Raw genomic sequence first — 17,661 nt, 5'->3', positions numbered from 1 at the left:
GCATCTGTGTAGTAAGAACAGATCAGGAATTCAAGGTTATCTTAAGATAGATGGTGAGCTCTAATCTGGGCTGCATGAGATCATGCCTCAAAAGAAAAAAAAAAAAAGAATAAGCTAGTCAGGTATCTCATTCACTTGAAGAGTGAAGGCAGGAAGATGGAAAAACAGGATTTAAGAGCAGCCTCTACTACATAGGAGTTGAAAGCTAGCCTATACTGAATTAGACTACGTTTCCAAAAGAATAAATGTAGAGATATTTTGTTTATAATCTAATAAAGCTTGTCTGAAGATCAGAGAGCAGAGCTACACCACTAGTTAGTCATAGAGGCCAGGCAGTGGTGGCACACACCTTTAATCCCAGAAGGCAAAGGCAGATGGATCTGTGAGTTCAAGGCCACCCTGGGCAACACAATGTGTCTAAAGGAGAAGCTGAGCTCACACAAAGGTGATCCCAGCACTAGGGAGGTGGAGACAGGAGTGACATGGCTGGGCAGAGAGAGGAAAATAAAATGAGAGGAGACAAGAGCTCAGATACAGTCTGGAGATGGCAGTCTAGGATTCCTGGAGACAGGATTGCCCTTTCGGTCTGACACTGGTAGAGGTAAGAACTCTCTAGTGGCGGGCCGCTCTGCTTCTCTGATCTTCAGGTAAGCTTTATTTGTTAGATTACAAATAGAATATCACGGGGCTGGAGAGATGGCTCAGCAGTTAGAGCATTGCCTGCTCTTCCAAAGGTCCTGAGTTCAATTCCCAGCAACCACATGGTGGCTCACAACCATCTGTAATGAGATCTGGTGCCCTCTTCTGGCCTGCAGGCATACATGTAGACAGAATATTGTATACATAATAAATAAATAAATGAATAGAAAGAAAGAATATCACTACAAATAAACATATCACAGAATGAAGTAAATCTCTACAAAGGAGCCCCATTTGAGATGCTATAAATAGATGCTGGAGAGATGGTTTGACAGTTAAGGGCACTGGTGGCTCTTCCCAGCAGCCACTTGGCAGCTCACAACTATGACTTCAATTCTAGGGGACCTGATAGACATATATGCAGACAAAACACCAATACACATTAAAATAGATACTATTAATAATTCCTTTCTAGCTGGGCGGTGGTGGCGCACGCCTTTAATCCCAGCACTCGGGAGGCAGAGGTAGGTGGATCTCTGGGAGTTCGAGGCCAGCCTGGTCTACAAGAGCTAGTTCCAGGACAGGCACCAAAGCTACAGAGAAACCCTGTCTCGAAAAACAAAAACAAAAACAAACAAAAAAAAATTCCTTTCTATGTAACACTTATGCATTTCTCTATCCAATAACTTCCATAAAAACCAAGCAGGTGTTAGGACCATGGCTATACTAGTAAAATGGCTCCAAATATGTAAGAATTTGTATGTGTGTACAAGACACAGACAGAGACAGAGGGGTGTGTGTGTGTGTGTGTGTACTCTTGATCTTTGGTCTTTAGTCATTCTAAATGGGAATGCTGCCTTTTGCATCCTAACTCAATGCCAGGAGTCAGTTTGCACAGGAACAGTTTCCAACAGATCAGATTTTCAATCTCCAATGTGCGTGAGCAGGCTCAGCCAGGCTTCCCAACTGTTTTCTTTAAACCAGTCTAAAATAAACTGGTACAGTTTTTAGACTTACCAAACATATGTCCTCCTGCCTCTCTGCAACTGTGAAATCAAGAATCTTCCTTTGCACTGCTGACATGTTTTTGTGTTGTTTCTCTCTCTCTCTCTCTCTCTCTCTCTCTCTCTCTCTCTCTCTCTCTCTCTCCCTCTCCCTCTCTCTCTCTCTCTCTCAAATCAAGAAATGCCTCAAGAAACAACTTGGAGCTGGAAATGTAGCTCAGTTGTATGTAGAGTGCTTGTCTCAGATTCACAAAGCCCTGGATTCCTCGCCCCCACCTGGACGTTTGGGGGAGGCACCAGGGACTAGAGAACAATAGTCCCTATGGTTCATCAGCTTGAAATAAACTATTCTAAATGGAAGTCAGAAGAGATTTTTTCAAAGAGCCAAGATTTGACTAGTTAATATTAAATCTATCCAGAAGTGAACTAGCTTTAATGACCACCATATTCTAGAGATTTTTAGAGGAAAGAGGCAGATGTGAAACTCTGCCACTTAGACTCCAACATTCCACTAACATTCTCCTATGATCAAAATAAACGGTGACTATGAAAATGAGTTCAGCTTAATATGATACAAAAATGGCAAATTTTAAACAAAAGACAATTCAAATGTATTAATATTTATTTCTGAAATCAGCTTCTCATCACACCTACATACCTGGGTGATAAGTCACTTTTGGAGGCAAGAAGGAAGGGCCAACTTTTCCATGTGCAACCAAGTATCACATGATAAACTGATCTGAATTTAATATGTTTTCTTTTAGATGAGAACACAAAATACAAGTATTTCAGGCTTTCCCCAACATAGAACCATGAGTTTGGGGCTGATTTTCACTAATCTGTATATAAAATTGTACATTTAAACCACACCAGTTATATTTTTCACTGAAAGCAATTCAGGTATACTATATTTCCAGCTTGGAAAACGAGTGGATTTGGATTTTTTTGAAAGCAATTTACATTTATGTGTGAGTGTATATGTGTGTGTTTGTGTGTGTGTGTCTATGCACACACACAGCAGTGTGGTGGTCAGAGGAAAACTTGTTTAAGTGAATGCTGGGAATCAAACTCAGGTCATCAGGCTTAGTGGCAAGTACCTTTACTGACTGAGCTATCTTGCCAGCCTGTGGATTAGTTTGTCAAAGGGACCTTTTGTTTATTTGCTTGTTTTTGTTTTTTCGAGACAGGGTCTCACTATGCAGCCCTGGCTGTCCTGAAATTCACTAAGTTAACCAGACTGGTCTTGAAATCACAGAGATCCTCTTTGTACAGAACGACCAAACACCTTTCAATTAGAACAGCGGTTCTCAACCAGTGGGTCTCAACCTCCTTGGTGGGATCATCTAAGACGATAAGAAAACACAGATACTTGCATTACAATTCATAACAGTAGCAAAATTACAGTTATGAAGTAGCAACAAAAATATTTTTATGGTTGGGGTCACTACAACAAGAGGAACTGTATTAGAGGGCTGCAGCCTTAACGGAGGTTGAGAACCAGGCTCACCTCCTCCTGCTGCAGTCGACCGAGTGCTGCTGGCTTTATAGGCATGCCTACCACACCTGATCCGCTTCAGAATTTAACATTGGAAAAAGTGTCTCTTAACAAACCATTAACATTTTTTTGCCAGATTAAAAACTCTATGATTAATATTTTCCTTTTTGCTTTGATTTCTAAATGTTTCAAAACTAAACTAAACCACATTAGCCAGGCAAGCTATATTTTAGTTAACTCTCAGTACACAGATTTTTGCTTACTTATTTTAACAACTTTATCATATATGTGGAGCTTATAGTAATTTGCTCAAATACTTTCCAAAGGCAATTCATATTACAAATTTTTTAAAGAAATCTTTTTTAATTATTTATTTATTTATTTTTAAATTTTTTTTTGGGGGGGTTGGTTTTTTTTTTTTTCGAGACAGAGTGTCTCTGTGATTTTGGAGCCTGTCCTGGAACTAGCTCTTGTAGACCAGGCTGGTCTCGAACTCACAGAGATCCGCCTGCCTCTGCCTCCCAAGTGCTGGGATTAAAGGCGGGCGCCACCACCGCCCGGCTTTAATTATTTATTTTTATTTTATGTTTATTCGTGTTTTTGCCTGAATATATGTCTTATGAGGGTGTCAAATTCCCTGGAACTGGAGTTACAGACAGTTGTGAACTGCCATGTGGGTGCTGGGAATTGAACCCAGGTCCTCTGGAAAAGCAAACAGTGCTGTTAACCACTGAGCCATCTCCCAAGCCCTCATATTACAAATTATAAGTACACAAAATTGTATTTTAACTGGGATACATAGTTATGTGGTCCAAGTGCTAGTTCTCAAAACCAAACAACAAAGCAAGCCTTTAAAAATTATACAAAACTTTGTGTGTGCCGGGCGATGGTGGCGCACACCTTTAATCCCAGCACTCGGGAGGCAGAGGCAGGCGGATCTCTGTGAGTTCGAGACCAGCCTGGTCTACAGAGCTAGTTCCAGGACAGGCTCCAAAGCCACAGAGAAACCCTGTCTCGAAAAACCAAAAAAAAATAAATAAATAAATAAAACTTTGTGTGCAATGAACTTGATAACTGTGTAAATGGACAGAAACGCAGGGGACCCAGTAGGTGACACCAGCACCACAAACAAAAGAAGACAAAAGTTCAAGAGCCCCACCTTCACCTAGCTATAAAGGCTGGAACCCTGAACAAGAACAGTGTCCAAGATCTATCTAGATTCCCTAGGATCTAGAATCACTCATGCTGGGGTGGCAAAAAGAGAAAATGCCATCATAAGTGACTGTGATAAACAAGAGAAAGGGAACAGGAATGAAGAAGAAATCTTTCTCTCCTTATCACTTAATTTTTTTAATAGAAAAGACTCACACTTTTGCATGTTTGATCAATACATTGCATACATACAGGGAATCCCTGTCTTGGAGGCACTCCCATTCTAGTGGGAAAGAAGCATTAAAAGTGATGAGCTACTGTGAATGTCACTGGAGGGAGGGAAGTAAAGTCAAGAAGGAGACGTGCTGTATGTAGCTAAGTCGGGGAGGCTTTGGTGAAGTGCTGAGATCTAAGTGAAAATCTAAAAGAGGTGAAAGAGTTAGCCAAGCAGATTAGAGAGAAAGAACAATCCAGGCTAAAGACAGAGCGTGAGTCCCAAGGTAGAACTCGCCAGGAATGTTCAAGGAACAGTGGGGGAAAGTCAGCAAAGGAGAAATAAGAGCAACCAGTGAAACAAATCCCGAAAGATTAGGAGCCAGTGATACACAGAGCACATGCCAAGGGATTAGCTGCAGTTGGGGGAAGATAACCTTTCTCAGGCTGGAGGAGAGGAGGAGGGCAGGGAGGATTGTCAGAAGAGGAAGGGGAGACTGAAGGAGTTCGTGCCTTTTCCCTAGGAGGCAGTAAATATATATTCTGCTAAGCAGAGGCAGTGGGAGACCTTTGCCACTGTGGACATCCTGAGAGGACACCAAGCAGACCTGTTTCGGCAAACATCAAAGAACTGGGGGACTCAATATGGATGGTGGCACTAATCCCCAGCCCTGTGAAGCTTCTCCATGAAACCAGAGTAAGAACAGAAGGTATGGATGCAGGAATGACTCAAGCTGACCTTCAGAGGAGCAAAGGATTAAAACAGCCAATACTGATATTGTAAGAAGAGCTGGAGCAATAAACGCGAGCCATTGACAGTACGAGAGAAGAAGAAACTAAGAGCCTCGGAGACCTAACATGGAATACACAAACAGAGACTACAGAAGAGGGGGCTCTAAATTATCGGGGTGAGATCTGAAAGCGATGACATGTTAAAAGATGGGGCACAGGAGCTGGAGAGATGGCTCAATGGTTAAGAGCACGGACTGCTCTTCCAGAGGACCTGGGTTCAATTCCCAGCACCCACATGGCAGCTAACAACTGTCTGTAACTCCAAGATCTGACACCTTCACACAGAGATACATGCAGGCAAAATACGAATGTATGTAAGATAAATAAATTACTTAAAAGATGCAGCACAGAACTTCACTAACTAGAAAAGAGCCAAGGCAGTGTCTGAGCAGAAGTGAAGAATTTGAAGAGATGGGTGTCTCTTAGGAAGTTCAGCACAAGGATAACTCAGTTAGAGCTAGTGATGGTAGGGAAGTCATTTAGCATGTTTAAGTTTCTTCACTGAGAAATGGGACAATAACAGTATCTTCTTGGCATGGTTGCCTATTAATTAAATTAATAAATGCGCTTACAAAAGGGTCTGGCATATAGAAAGTGCTCAAAATGAGTACTATACTTTATCATTCTTGCTTCTACAACTACTGTTTATTTATACAGCTGCAGACATCTGCCAAGATGACGTGAGAAATCTGTATGAGGCTAGAATCTCAGCTCGTATTAGAGTCCCTGGCCCAGCATGTGCAAGGCCCAGGGTACAATCTTTAGGAACAAAAAATAACAATAAAATACAATTTAAATGGAAGGGAAAACTAGGCCAAAGGGCCCAAGTTACCAAAGGTGGAAATGGCAGAAAAATACATAACTGAATGACAAGCTTTGTTGTAAACAATATGATAGTTGGGGCTGGAGATTTAGCGGAGTGGTAGAACACTTGCCTAACAACTTCTAGGCTCTGGGTTCAATCCTCTGCTCCCCCAACCAAACAAAGGTTTTGTATCCAACAGGTATTTTCAGACTTTTAACTTAAAACACATATGCAGTCTCAAACAATTGCAAAATCACTAATACTACACAGCATGAGAAGGAGAAAGGCTAGCTGGAAACCACAGGAGCTTCCACAGCACAAGCAGCAGACACCAACTGCCCTAGAATAAAGAGAGCTGGAGTCTGAGTACAGATGGTAGAGTTGACATTCTTTTAGGATAAAGGCCTGAATCCCTATAGGGGCTGGATTATCTCCTAATGACTATGAGAACGAATTAATCACCAAGTTGTTAACCAAAAGAGAAAAAGAAAAATCCAAATCATAAGATTTTCCTATCACAGAAAAATCTGTTTAATGGAGAAGTTGGACTGCTCTTCAGTATCGAGAGGGAGGGGGAATGGTGTGGGGGGAGGAGAAGAGGAATGGGGATAGGGGGAGGGGACTGGGGGGAGGGGGCAATATTTGGGAGGAGGGGAGGGAAATGGGAAACAGGGAGCAGGTGGAAATTTTAATTAAAAAAGAATAAAAATAATAAAAAAAAATCTGTTTGATGTCTTCTATCCTTCACCAAAATAAAGGTTCTAGAAGTATCCATACTTATTCTCTCTCTTAGGGAGTCTACAAGTTTACTAGACTCTGCTCAAAGGGAACTTGGTAGAATAGGAAGGATACATCTTTAACTTCAGGACACCGTGAAACCATATCATGTCGGTGTACTAGACCACAGGGGTATGCTTCCTCCTGGGAAAGGCTGATCACAGTGATCAGGAAAAGCCTGGAAAGGGCTTTGCAAACAAGGCAGCAAGGACCCACTGCTGTCTCTATTCTGTACCTAGAACAAGACCCAAACTGAAAAAGTAGGCTAGAAAGCTTTGGCCTGGGAAACTGCTAGCAGACTTTTCTTGGGCAATAATTTGTTCCCTGCACAAATTTAGTAGAAAAAAAAAAACTGCATTCATAGCTGGTCTTGAAATGAAAAACAGTCTGACCTATGCCTTAGAAATTGTACTTAATTGGATAAATTCCAGAAAGATATTCAACAGTTAAGAACCTATACAGACTTAAGAAATCTTTCCTCCACTTCAGACTCACAATCAGGTCTGATTTTATCAAATGCTTAAATTATATTTAATCATAGTTCTTAACATATACTTACAACTTCTTCTTATTTCTGACATGGAATCATAAAACAGACACTCTTTATTTCTTGAATATTAATGTACAGGAAAAACTACTGACTTCAGGCTAGAGAGATAGCTCAGCAGCTAAAAGCTCTTGAGGAGGACCCATGGGTTCCCAGCACCCATGTGGTGACTCACAACCACCTGTCACTCCAGGCCCATGGGATCCAACCTCCTTGTCTGTCCTCAGAATGCACTAGGCACACACATGGTACACATACACACATGCAAGTAAAACACTCATACACATACAATAAATCAAAACAAAAAAAACTAGTATCTGTTGAAGGTTAAAGAGATTGCTTAATGATAAAAATTACAAAAAATAAAGTGTTGACTTCTCTTAGGAAAAACATTGGAACTTTTTTAGTAGTCATTCTCAAGAAGAAAAAAAAATAGAAAAAAATTAAACAAAGAATTTATGCACTAAAAAAATGGAGTATGGAGGGTGGAAGTATAGCTCAGTAGGAGACAGCTTATCTAACATGCCTAAGACCTGAGCTGGCTCCCCAGCCCCCACCCATTGCCAAAGACAAAATATACATATATAATAAATAAAGTTTAAATTGAAGAGCATATGGAAGAAGGAGTCATGCCATCTCCCCAAGTTCTGTGCATGTTCAAAATAGAGGAAACCACATTTACAGGCTCACTCTGAACCCAGTTATTGATCATTTCTAGATCTACTTTAATACCAAGATGAGTAATCTTCATAATCCATCCTCAAATAGAACATTAACAACTTCAATGACTTCATAATCAATACCAACAAAATTAGAAAGCGCTACCACACTTCTCAAGTGAAAACACAACCTAAAATGTTATGACTAAGCCAAGTGCACAGCCTTCGAATGGAATATCCACCGTAATGTGGCTTTTTAACTGTTCTTCAAACCCCATCACCGCTCTCTCCGGGTTAGGACAGGCACACAACGACACAAAGCAGTGCTGCCAGAACAGCTGCTTGGAACAGTGAGAGCTGCATAAGCAAGAGATCTGTTGACAATCTAATTTAGGCTACCTCCAGATTCCACAGCCATGACAAGCCGCATCCTCAGAGCCCCTGCTGCAAGTCTTCTCTGCTATCAGAACATTCCAGTTTACCTAATCTCTGCATGCTGGGCTACTGTGAAAATCTATCCACGCAATGCAATATGCTGAGAGTCTCCAACGTGGTAAAGTGGCCTTCGCAGGAGGATGGGCATCAACAGGCCTTCGAGGGCCAAGGCAGCAATGGACAGCGGTGATAAAAACAGAATCCCAGAGTCCCACCCAACAAGAATGGACTCTCTTGGCCAGTTTACTCTAAAGGCTCCTGCAGCAATTCACCAAAGAGAAAGGGTGATTTGGGGGCTCAGTTTTGCTTTCACAGTCGGGGAGGGTTTGCGTTGCATGAACAATGACTCGCTTGCTCCAAGCGGCCTCCCAACCCCCACAACTTGGCTTCTGGTGCGGCTAGTCACCCTGAAAGCTGCCAGGGTTGTCACTCGGTGCCTTCCAGCAACCGGACTTGGCTCCTAAACGATTTGTCAGATCATCCTCCCAATATGGCTGCCAGAGTAATCCTGGTCGGCTGAACGTCGAGCCCACACCAGCCTTCCTCCCAGCTGGCCAGCATCCAACAAGCCCCCCTCCCTTTGCATCCTTCCTCCGTCCAGCCCTTGAGCCCTCCGCACCACCGGATGCCCTTTCCTACCTGCATCGGGCGCAGGGGCAATGCCACATTCCCAGTCGGAACCCTGATGTCAACCACAATGGGGATGAGAGGGTGAGCTAGCCTCAAGCCGGGCAGGGCCGGCTCCCTCAGAGCTGCACTGTGCGCAGATACGGCGGCGGGACAGCGACGGCTCTGCTGGCCCGAGGACAGAGCGGGGCCTGGCAGCCCGGGGGAAGTGGAGGGCCGGTGCAGGGCACTGCGGAGGACTCGCAGGCCGCTGGACCAAAGCCCGGAGCTCGCGATCGGCCAGCCTGGGCTCTCCACCGAGGGCGAGGCTCCTCAGCGCGGACCCGCTGCTCCGGTCGGTCGCCCCGCTTCCTTGCTTCGCCCACCCCAGGCCCGACCCCAGCCCGGAGTGTGTCCCGCGGGAGCGGCCCTCTCGACCGGCCGCCGCCGCACCACCGCCCACCTCCCCTCAGCCGCCCAGCTCCGCCTCTCCGCTCAGCCTCCTCACCTCAGCGGCGCTGCGGACCGACGGGCGAGCCGGCCGAAGTCAGAAGACGCCAGGGCGCGCAGGGGCGCGGGAGGCCGGGCACCGACGCAGCTCAGAGCGAGCAGCGGCCGCCGGGAGCCGCAGGGCGCCGCTCCGCAACCCCATCACGCAGCCGCCCAGCTCTGCATCGAGGGTTGGCGGGAGGCCGGGGCGCGGCGGTGGCTGCGGCGAGGGAGCAGGGGGAAGCTCAGACGCGAGCTGTCGCCTCCCAGGACCACGGCCGTCTGACTACACCGCGTCGCCGCTCGCCAAAACTCCGCCCGAAGCCGCCGGCGCGGGACACCGCCCCGAGCTAGAGCGCCGCGCGTCACTTCGGCCCGCCCAGCAACCGAGACCGACGCGAAAGATGACCAATCGAGAGGAAGATCGGGAAACGATCGACCAATAGGAAGGCGAGTTCGTCAGAGGGGGCGGGAGAGGCTGGCGGAGCGACGGAGACCCTCGCGCGCCCCCTGCTGGCCCAGGCTCCGATGCGGGTGCGGGTGCGGGTGTGTCGGGTGGGCGAAGCCGGTGACCCCCCAAGGGTGTTCGTGCGTAGCAGCCGCGCCTGTGTGGCCGGATGACCCGCTTGGTAAAGGGACAAAAGGTTGGCTGAGTGACCGGGCAGGACTGGACGGTCCAGCTGCCATCCGAGGGCTGGGATTCTGTGGGAGCGGCCGAGTGTGGAGTCGTTGTCGGTTTGGAAAACAGCTCACACGGGTGAAGCCGCCGAGCCCGGCGCGGTGGGAAGGGAAGCACGCGCAGGCAGGAGTGTATCCAGCAGAAAGCTTCCTGGCCTATTCTTGTCGAACCCCAGCACAGCACCTCCCACACGCCACCTTGGGAGAAAAGGAGGAATGAGTAATGGGAAAGCATGACTTCGTGGGCATTCAGCGTCTCCTTGGGAGACGGCGCGCTGGTGTGAGCCGAGGGAACAAAACGCTTTGTGTGGCGCCCAGTGAATGGGTTGAGCGGCCCGGGAGAGAAGCCCCTAAAGGGGGTTCCAGAACTCAGAACACAAAAGCTCTACGAACCATTTTTTTTTTTTTAAAAAAAAAAAAATCAGATTTAGGTTCAGCTCAAAGGAAAAGCCCACAGCCGTTCATGAGCAGCTCAATTCAGTACTTAAAAAAAAATTACAATGACAACCTGCCAATCACACTGCCTTTGAAGGTTGAGTAACGTCTTTTGGGTTTACTAGCAGAAATTGAAAGTAGGATTTTTTTTCTCCTTCCTGACTTTAATACAGTATTTTTGGGTAGAGAAAGGCCTACACACCAAAACATGAAAATGAAAATTAACTTTCTAAACTAACGGTTCTGGAAAATCGCCATGACCCAGTAATTCCATATTTTTTGGACAGTTCTCATTGTATTTATTCGTTTGTTTTGTTTTGTTGTAAAAGGGTCTCACTTTGTAGCCCCGGCTGCCCTGGAACGCACTTTGTAGACCAGGCTGGCTCAAACCCACAAAGATCTGTCTGCCTCTACCTCCTGACTGCTGGGATTAAAGACTCCCCTACGACCGGTTCTCATTTTATTTAGAATTTATACTTCACAAAATGATTTGATGTACTTTATACTGAAACATACAAGCAATAAAATTGCTTAAAAAGCTGGGAGGAACAATCTTATGAGTTGAAGGACAGCCTGGGCTACATAGAGAAACAAGCAGGGTCGTCAAGATGGCTAGTGGGTGAAAGTGATTCTGATGAGGCCTAACAACCTGAGTTCCGCCTCCAGAACCTCTGAAGGGGGGAGGACAGAACCTGCTCAGCAAAGTTGTCCTCTGACTTGGACACACACTTCATACACCATGCCATAATAATAAACATTTAACAGACAAAAATAATAATAAAATAATAAAACAAGAAGTTGACCTGGAAGGGTAGCTAAACTGTGGAGCGCTTCTTAAGCAGATGGGGAGGCCCAGGGTGTAGTCCCTAGAATGAAGGAGGAGGAAGAGATGAATCCCTTAACGGATCTGCACAGGAGCTAGAGGTTCTGATGTGCTGTCTGTTCCCAGGAGGATGTCCACGGTCACAGTGACACACTTCAGAAAACTAGGAGAAAGGACCTCGAACGTTTTCACGATGAAGGAATGTTTGAGGAGGGGCTGGCGAGATGGCTCAGCAGTCAAGAAGGCTTCCTGCTCTTGAAGAGGACCTGAGTTCAGTTCCCAGTACCTGCATTTGGGCACCTCACAGTCACCATGGGGACCCAACATCTCTGGCCGCCAAGGGCACCTGCACTCATGTGTAAATTCCAACACATAGATATGCACATACACATAACTTTTTAAGTTAAAAAATAAATCCTTTTAAAATGTTTGAGATAAATAAGCTAAACCTGAATTAAACCTTATTCAATATATTTGGTGTTTTACTTTGTTTCGTTTTGATTTTTTGAAACAGGGTTTCTCTGTGTAACAGTTCTGGCTGACCTGCAACTCCCTCTATATACCAGGCTGGCCTCAAACTCACATAGACCCACCTACCTCTGCCTCCTGAGTGCTGGGATTAAAGGTGTGGGCCACTACTGCCCGACTAATTTTATTTTTTTCCTCACTTTAAAAAAAAAAATTTAGGGGCTGGAGAGGTGGCTCAGAGGAATAGAACACTGGCTGCTCTTCCAGAGGTCCTGAGTTCAATTCCCAGCAACCACATGGTGGCTCACAACCACCTGTAATAAAATCTGGTGTCCTCTTCTGTACTGCAGGATACATGAAGGAAGAAACCTATATACATAATAAATAAAAAATCTTTTAAAAAAAATTTAAGGGGCAGGAGAGATGGCTCAGAGTTAACAGCACTGCCAGCTCTTCCAGAGGTTCTGAGTTCAATTCCCAGCAGCCACATGGTGGCTCACAACCACCTGTAGTAAGATATGGTGGCCTCTTCTAGACTGAAGGCATACATGTAGGCAGAACACTGTATATATAATAAATAAATTTTAAAAATTTAAAAAAGAAAATGATATCTTTTTATTTTACATACCAATCCCAGTTCCCACTCCCCTCCTCCCATGTCCTCCACCATCCCCCCCATCCACTCCTCTCAACTAATTTTAATATCTTCATACATCATAAAGATTTTTTTAAGCAAATAAGCTATGAAGAGAAGCCTGCTCAAGCCAGGAATGGTGGATTGTCTATAATCCCAGCACTCAGCAGACAGGCAGGAGAAGCTGTGCAAATCGGGAACCAGCCATGCTATATATGGAGTAAGTTAGCCAGGGGTACACAGTGAGACCCTATCCCGAAAAACCAAGCAATCAATCAAACAAAAAAGAGGCTGCTTCGGCTCGAATAAGCAGAATACAGAGAAAGAAAGATGATATCAAAAAACTAGAGCCAGGGAAATATGCTACCTCTGAGCATAGATTCCATACCTTAGCTTCCTGACGACCAAGCCAAGACAGCAAGTGCAATGGCTAAATAAACAGAGCTCCACGTGTCGTCGGAGACACTTAAGTCCAAGCGTAGAGCTCCAAGATTACAGACCCCTAGGGTAGTGACTATGGTTTGAACACTCAGTGGAGCTCACTCTAAAAGAATCTCATTGGAGCTAGTGCGGCAGGAAAACAGAAGCATCAACAGAGGCAGATAAGGCTGCTGGGCACAAGCTTTTGGCCCTCTGATGAATAAAGCCATTCTGCAGTCATTCAATTGGTCAGTTAACAGATTTTGTATAAAAGATTCTCCCTGAGATCACAAATTACTGAGTGAGCGAATGCACCATGGTCTGATGGGGCTACGCATGAAATACAAGGAAATAAAAGTACAAAGAAAGGGAGAGAGAAAGGCCATTTGCCCATAGTTAGACTCTGTAACATTGTACGGATTAGAGCTCAGTTGTGTTGACACAAGGAAATTCACTAGAAATGGAACAGAGGAATCAGGTGCACATGCACACAAGCTGTGGAAGGAAGTGCAATCGCAGCAGGGTTACAAGCCAGTATCTGGGCCCGTGCTGACCTACACACGCACGATGGTGAAGGACTTAAAGGACACTAGCAAGTACCGTAGCAGGGTGTGGTGCTGAAGACTCACTCTTGGGGCTGAGAAAGAAGGAGCAGGAGTTCAAGGTCATCCTCAAGCTTGAGGACAACAAGCCGTACAAGATTCCGTCTCAAAGAGCAACATTGAAAACTGTGGAAGACATGATTTTTTTTTTTTTTTTTTTGTTTTTTTTTTGTTTTTTCGAGACAGGGTTTCTCTATTTAGCTTTGGTGCCTGTCCTTGAACTCACTCAGTAGACCAGGCTGGCCTTGAACTCACAGAGACCTGCCTGCCTCTGCCTTTGCCTCCTGAGTGCTGGAATTAAAGCCATGCACCACCACCACCCAGCATGATTTTTTTTCTTCATACCGTATAAAATAGAAATTCACATAGATTAAAAACTTAAAAGCCTGGCATAGTGACTCAGGCCTTTAAATCCAGCACTCGGGAGGCAGAGGAAGAGCTACGTGAGTTCAAGATCAGCCTGGTCTACATAGTGAGTTCCAGACCAGCCAGAGCTACACCATGAGATTCTGCCTCATAAAAAATAATAATAATAAAAGGTTTTTTTGTTGTTATTTTTTTCGTAAGTGGGGCTGTGGGGCTGGAGAGTGGCTAAGAGCCCTTGCTGCTCTGGAAGAGGACCCAGGTTCAGTTTCCAGCATCTACAAGGAGACTTATGACTGTAAGTCCAGTTCCAGGACATCTGACAATGTCTTCTGCCCTCTAGACCACCAGGCACACCTGTGGTGCAGTTACATACATGTAGGCACTCACACCCAAAAATAAATAATCACTAATATAGTTTTTGTGTGATTATTTGGGTCTGGACAGCCAGAAAACAAAAGTACAGTCTCTGTTTACAGTAGCCTGTCAAAACTTTCACCAAAATAAATTCTTCTTTAAGTCAAAAAAAAAAAAGAAAGAAAGAAAGAATTGCATACATGTAGGCACTCACACATAGACTATAAAATAAATAAATAAACCTTTAAACAAAACAATCCCCGCCCCCAAGAAAAAACTTGGCTTCTTATTTTTGTTTTGTTTTAGGGACATGGGTGAATTCAATATATATAGTTCTTGAACTTTTCCTATTATAGTTCTTGGGGGCTGGAGAGACAGTTCAATGGTTAAGAGCACTGACTGCTCTTCCAGAGGACCCGAGTTCAATTCCCAGCACCCACATGGCAGCTCACAACTATCTGTAACTCCAGTTCCCGGGCATCTGACACCTTCACACCAATGCACATAAAATGAAGCTAAATGATCATTAAAGAAAATAGTTCTCGGGTTGGAGGACATAGCTCAGTGGAACATTTGAGAGTGTGCGGCTCTGGGTAATAAAAATGCTACAAATTATGGGCTATATTTATTCAGAAGCATCTGAGCCATGATACCACAGTAATCCTCTGTAGATTAGGACAGCCACTGGATCAGAGTGCTTGGGGGCCTTGGCAGCTGGACCCAGCCTGAGATGCTGCGTGGGCGGGACCCAGAGGCCCATAGCCCTCCTCTGACCTGGCTTTAAAGCACACTAAGCTGCCAGCCTGCACTGTCAAAGCCTCCACATCTTGGCCAAACAGTTGGTAAAATGCGGAGAAGGGACACAGATGTCCTCCCTGGGGCCGCAGGAAGCTCTTTGAGAGTTGACTGAAGGGGGCGGTGGGAGTGGTGGAGATAGGGGGGTGGGGCCATAGGTGGGGGGCAAGCTTGGAATTTCAGCTTTAGTGCGGCTGTGAGTTGCTTCCACTCTAAACTGCCACAAGCTGCCACTGCCAAAACCATTTGAAAAGTCTATTTTTATTTTGGGGAGGGAAGATTTTCAAGACCTCTGCTGAGCTGTCCAGGCGCCTGAAGAGAAAGCATTCTCCAGGCACTTTAATGAAGGTCAAGGGACACATGTTCCCTCGGATCATGTTGCATATTTAAAAATAGGAGCCACTTATGGTTTTGGTCCTAGGAAACTAGAAATCTATACCCTGCTAAGTCCCCCAAGTTTACTTTCCTATACAAAGTCTTTCCACATATTATCCAACACCTACTTTATATAGGCACATCTACAGATTGCATTAAACTTTGTATTAAAGTATGAGAAGCTGCTGAGCGTCAGTTAAGGCCCTGTGTTTCCCGGGAGTATTTTAACAACAGAGTGTAATTTGGTTTGACTCATTCATATTAACATATGGTGACACCGCACATGCCAAGGTTATTTGGAACCAGAAAATCGAAACCTGAACGTACTTTGGAACCAGTTAGTCTGCTCTGTCAGAAAAGGAATGATGCGCACAGCCAGCCTCGAGTGTGCCGGCCGCTTCAGTTGTCTTTTAAGTTTCATTTATTATTAGTGGTGTGCATGTGTGTGTGAGCGCACGCGCGTGGGTACGCGTGCACATGCATGTTGCATGTGAACATCAGAGTTTGTTCTCTCCTTGTACCGCGTTGAGGCAGAATCTCTCTTGCTTCTGTTCTGCTGCGTATCTGAGGCTAGCTGACCCATGGAATGCTGGGGCAATTCTACTGTATCCGTTTCTTACGTCACCATGGAAGTGCTGGAGTTACTGATGCAGGCCATTGAATGGGATTTTGTTTGTGGGTTCTGGGGTTCAAGTCCAGGCTTTCAGGCCTCACCCACTGAGCCATTTCGCCCACCTGCCCTTTTCAGTTTTTTTTCCCTTCCTCCTTCCCTCCTTCCTTCTTTCCTTTTTTTTAGGTATCCCTGGTTACCTAGAACTCAGTACCCACTATGTAGACCAGGCTGGCCTTAAATTTATAGACACTTACTGGGATTAAAAGTGGACTTGGATTTTCTTCTGAGACAGGGTCTTGCTATGGAGCCCAGGCTAGCCTACATCTCACTATGCAGTTGAAACTGGCCTGGAACTCTCAACAAAAGACAATTTTGTTTGTTTGTTTGTTGTTTGTTTTGCTTTCTGAGATAGGGTTTCTCTCTGTAGCCCTGGCTGTCCTGAAACTTGCTCTACAGAGCAAGCTGGTTAGCCTATAGAGATTGCCCGCCTCTGTCTCCCAGGTGCTGGGATTAAAGTCGTTCGTCACCACTGCCCAGCAAAGATTCATTTACTTGTGCATTTTATGTATATGAATGCTCTATTGTCAGAAAAGGGCATCAGATGTCATTACAGATGGCTGTGAGCCACCATGTGGGTGCTAGGAACTGAAATCAGGACCTCTGAAAGAGCAGTCAGTGCTCTTAACTGCCGAACTATCTCTTCAGCCCCCCGCCAACATTTAAAAATATATTAATTTAAAATGTTATTAATTTATTTGTGAAGAGGAAGGGACGGGTAGGCATGTGACATGTGCGTGAGGGGAGGAGATGGCTCTCTTCTTCCACTCCAGGTCCCAGGACTTGAACTCAGTTTATCAGGTTCATACAAGGAACATTTTTGCTATCTGAACCATTGCATTTGTTTCTGTTGCTGCTGTTTGCTTGTTTTCAATTTCCTCTGAGACAAAGTCTCATATAGAGCAGGCAGGCTTCAAACACACTCTAAAACTGAGGATGACTTCAAATTTTGGTCATCTGGTCTGTCTCCAAAATGCTATAACTGCAGGCATGAGCCACTATGCCTGGTTTTTTATGCGGTGCTGTAGTGGAGCACAAACTCAGTACAGGTGAGGAAGGCACTCTTCCACGTAGGAAGAAGGATGACTTTGATGGCCAGGCGGTGGTGGCACACACCCTTAACCTCAGCACTTGGAAAGCAGAGGCAAGTGGATCTCTGTGAGTTCTAGGTTGGCCTGGTCTACAGAGTGAGTTCTAGTACAGGCTCCAAAGCTACACAGAGAAACCCTGTCTTGAAAAACAAACCAAGCCAGGCGGTGATGGAGCATACTTTTAATCCCAGCTCTCGGGAGGCAGAGGCAGGCAGATTGCTATAAGAGCTAGTTCCGGGACTCTCAAGCTACAGAGAAACCCTGTCTCAAAAAACTAAAATCAAAAACAAACAAACAAACAAAAAACAAAGGGAGGATGATTCTGAACTGAGCTTCC

The 17,661-nt window shown here is 45.1% G+C and overlaps 1 protein-coding gene across 9 annotated transcripts in view; it reads right to left on the bottom strand.

The window, feature by feature from the left end:
* The window catches only part of Kif1b (kinesin family member 1B), a 140,543-nt gene extending 130,627 nt beyond the window's left edge, over nucleotides 1–9,916 (bottom strand). For 8 of the 9 annotated variants that reach the window (XM_057785182.1, XM_057785188.1, XM_057785184.1 and 5 more), the window contains exon 1: nucleotides 9,633–9,902. The gene's annotated coding sequence lies outside the window, so the exon portion shown is untranslated. Of the gene's footprint in view, nucleotides 1–9,632 lie in introns of all 9 variants that reach the window. The other variant, XM_057785191.1, reaches the window with a different exon arrangement.
* Between the last annotated feature and the right edge of the window lie 7,745 nt (nucleotides 9,917–17,661).

This window comes from Chionomys nivalis, chromosome 11, assembly GCF_950005125.1.
Source record: "Chionomys nivalis chromosome 11, mChiNiv1.1, whole genome shotgun sequence".
Classification (NCBI taxonomy): domain Eukaryota; kingdom Metazoa; phylum Chordata; class Mammalia; order Rodentia; family Cricetidae; genus Chionomys; species Chionomys nivalis.
The sequence above is the reverse complement of the archived record's forward strand: the minus strand, read 5'-3'. Positions and strand labels throughout refer to the sequence as shown.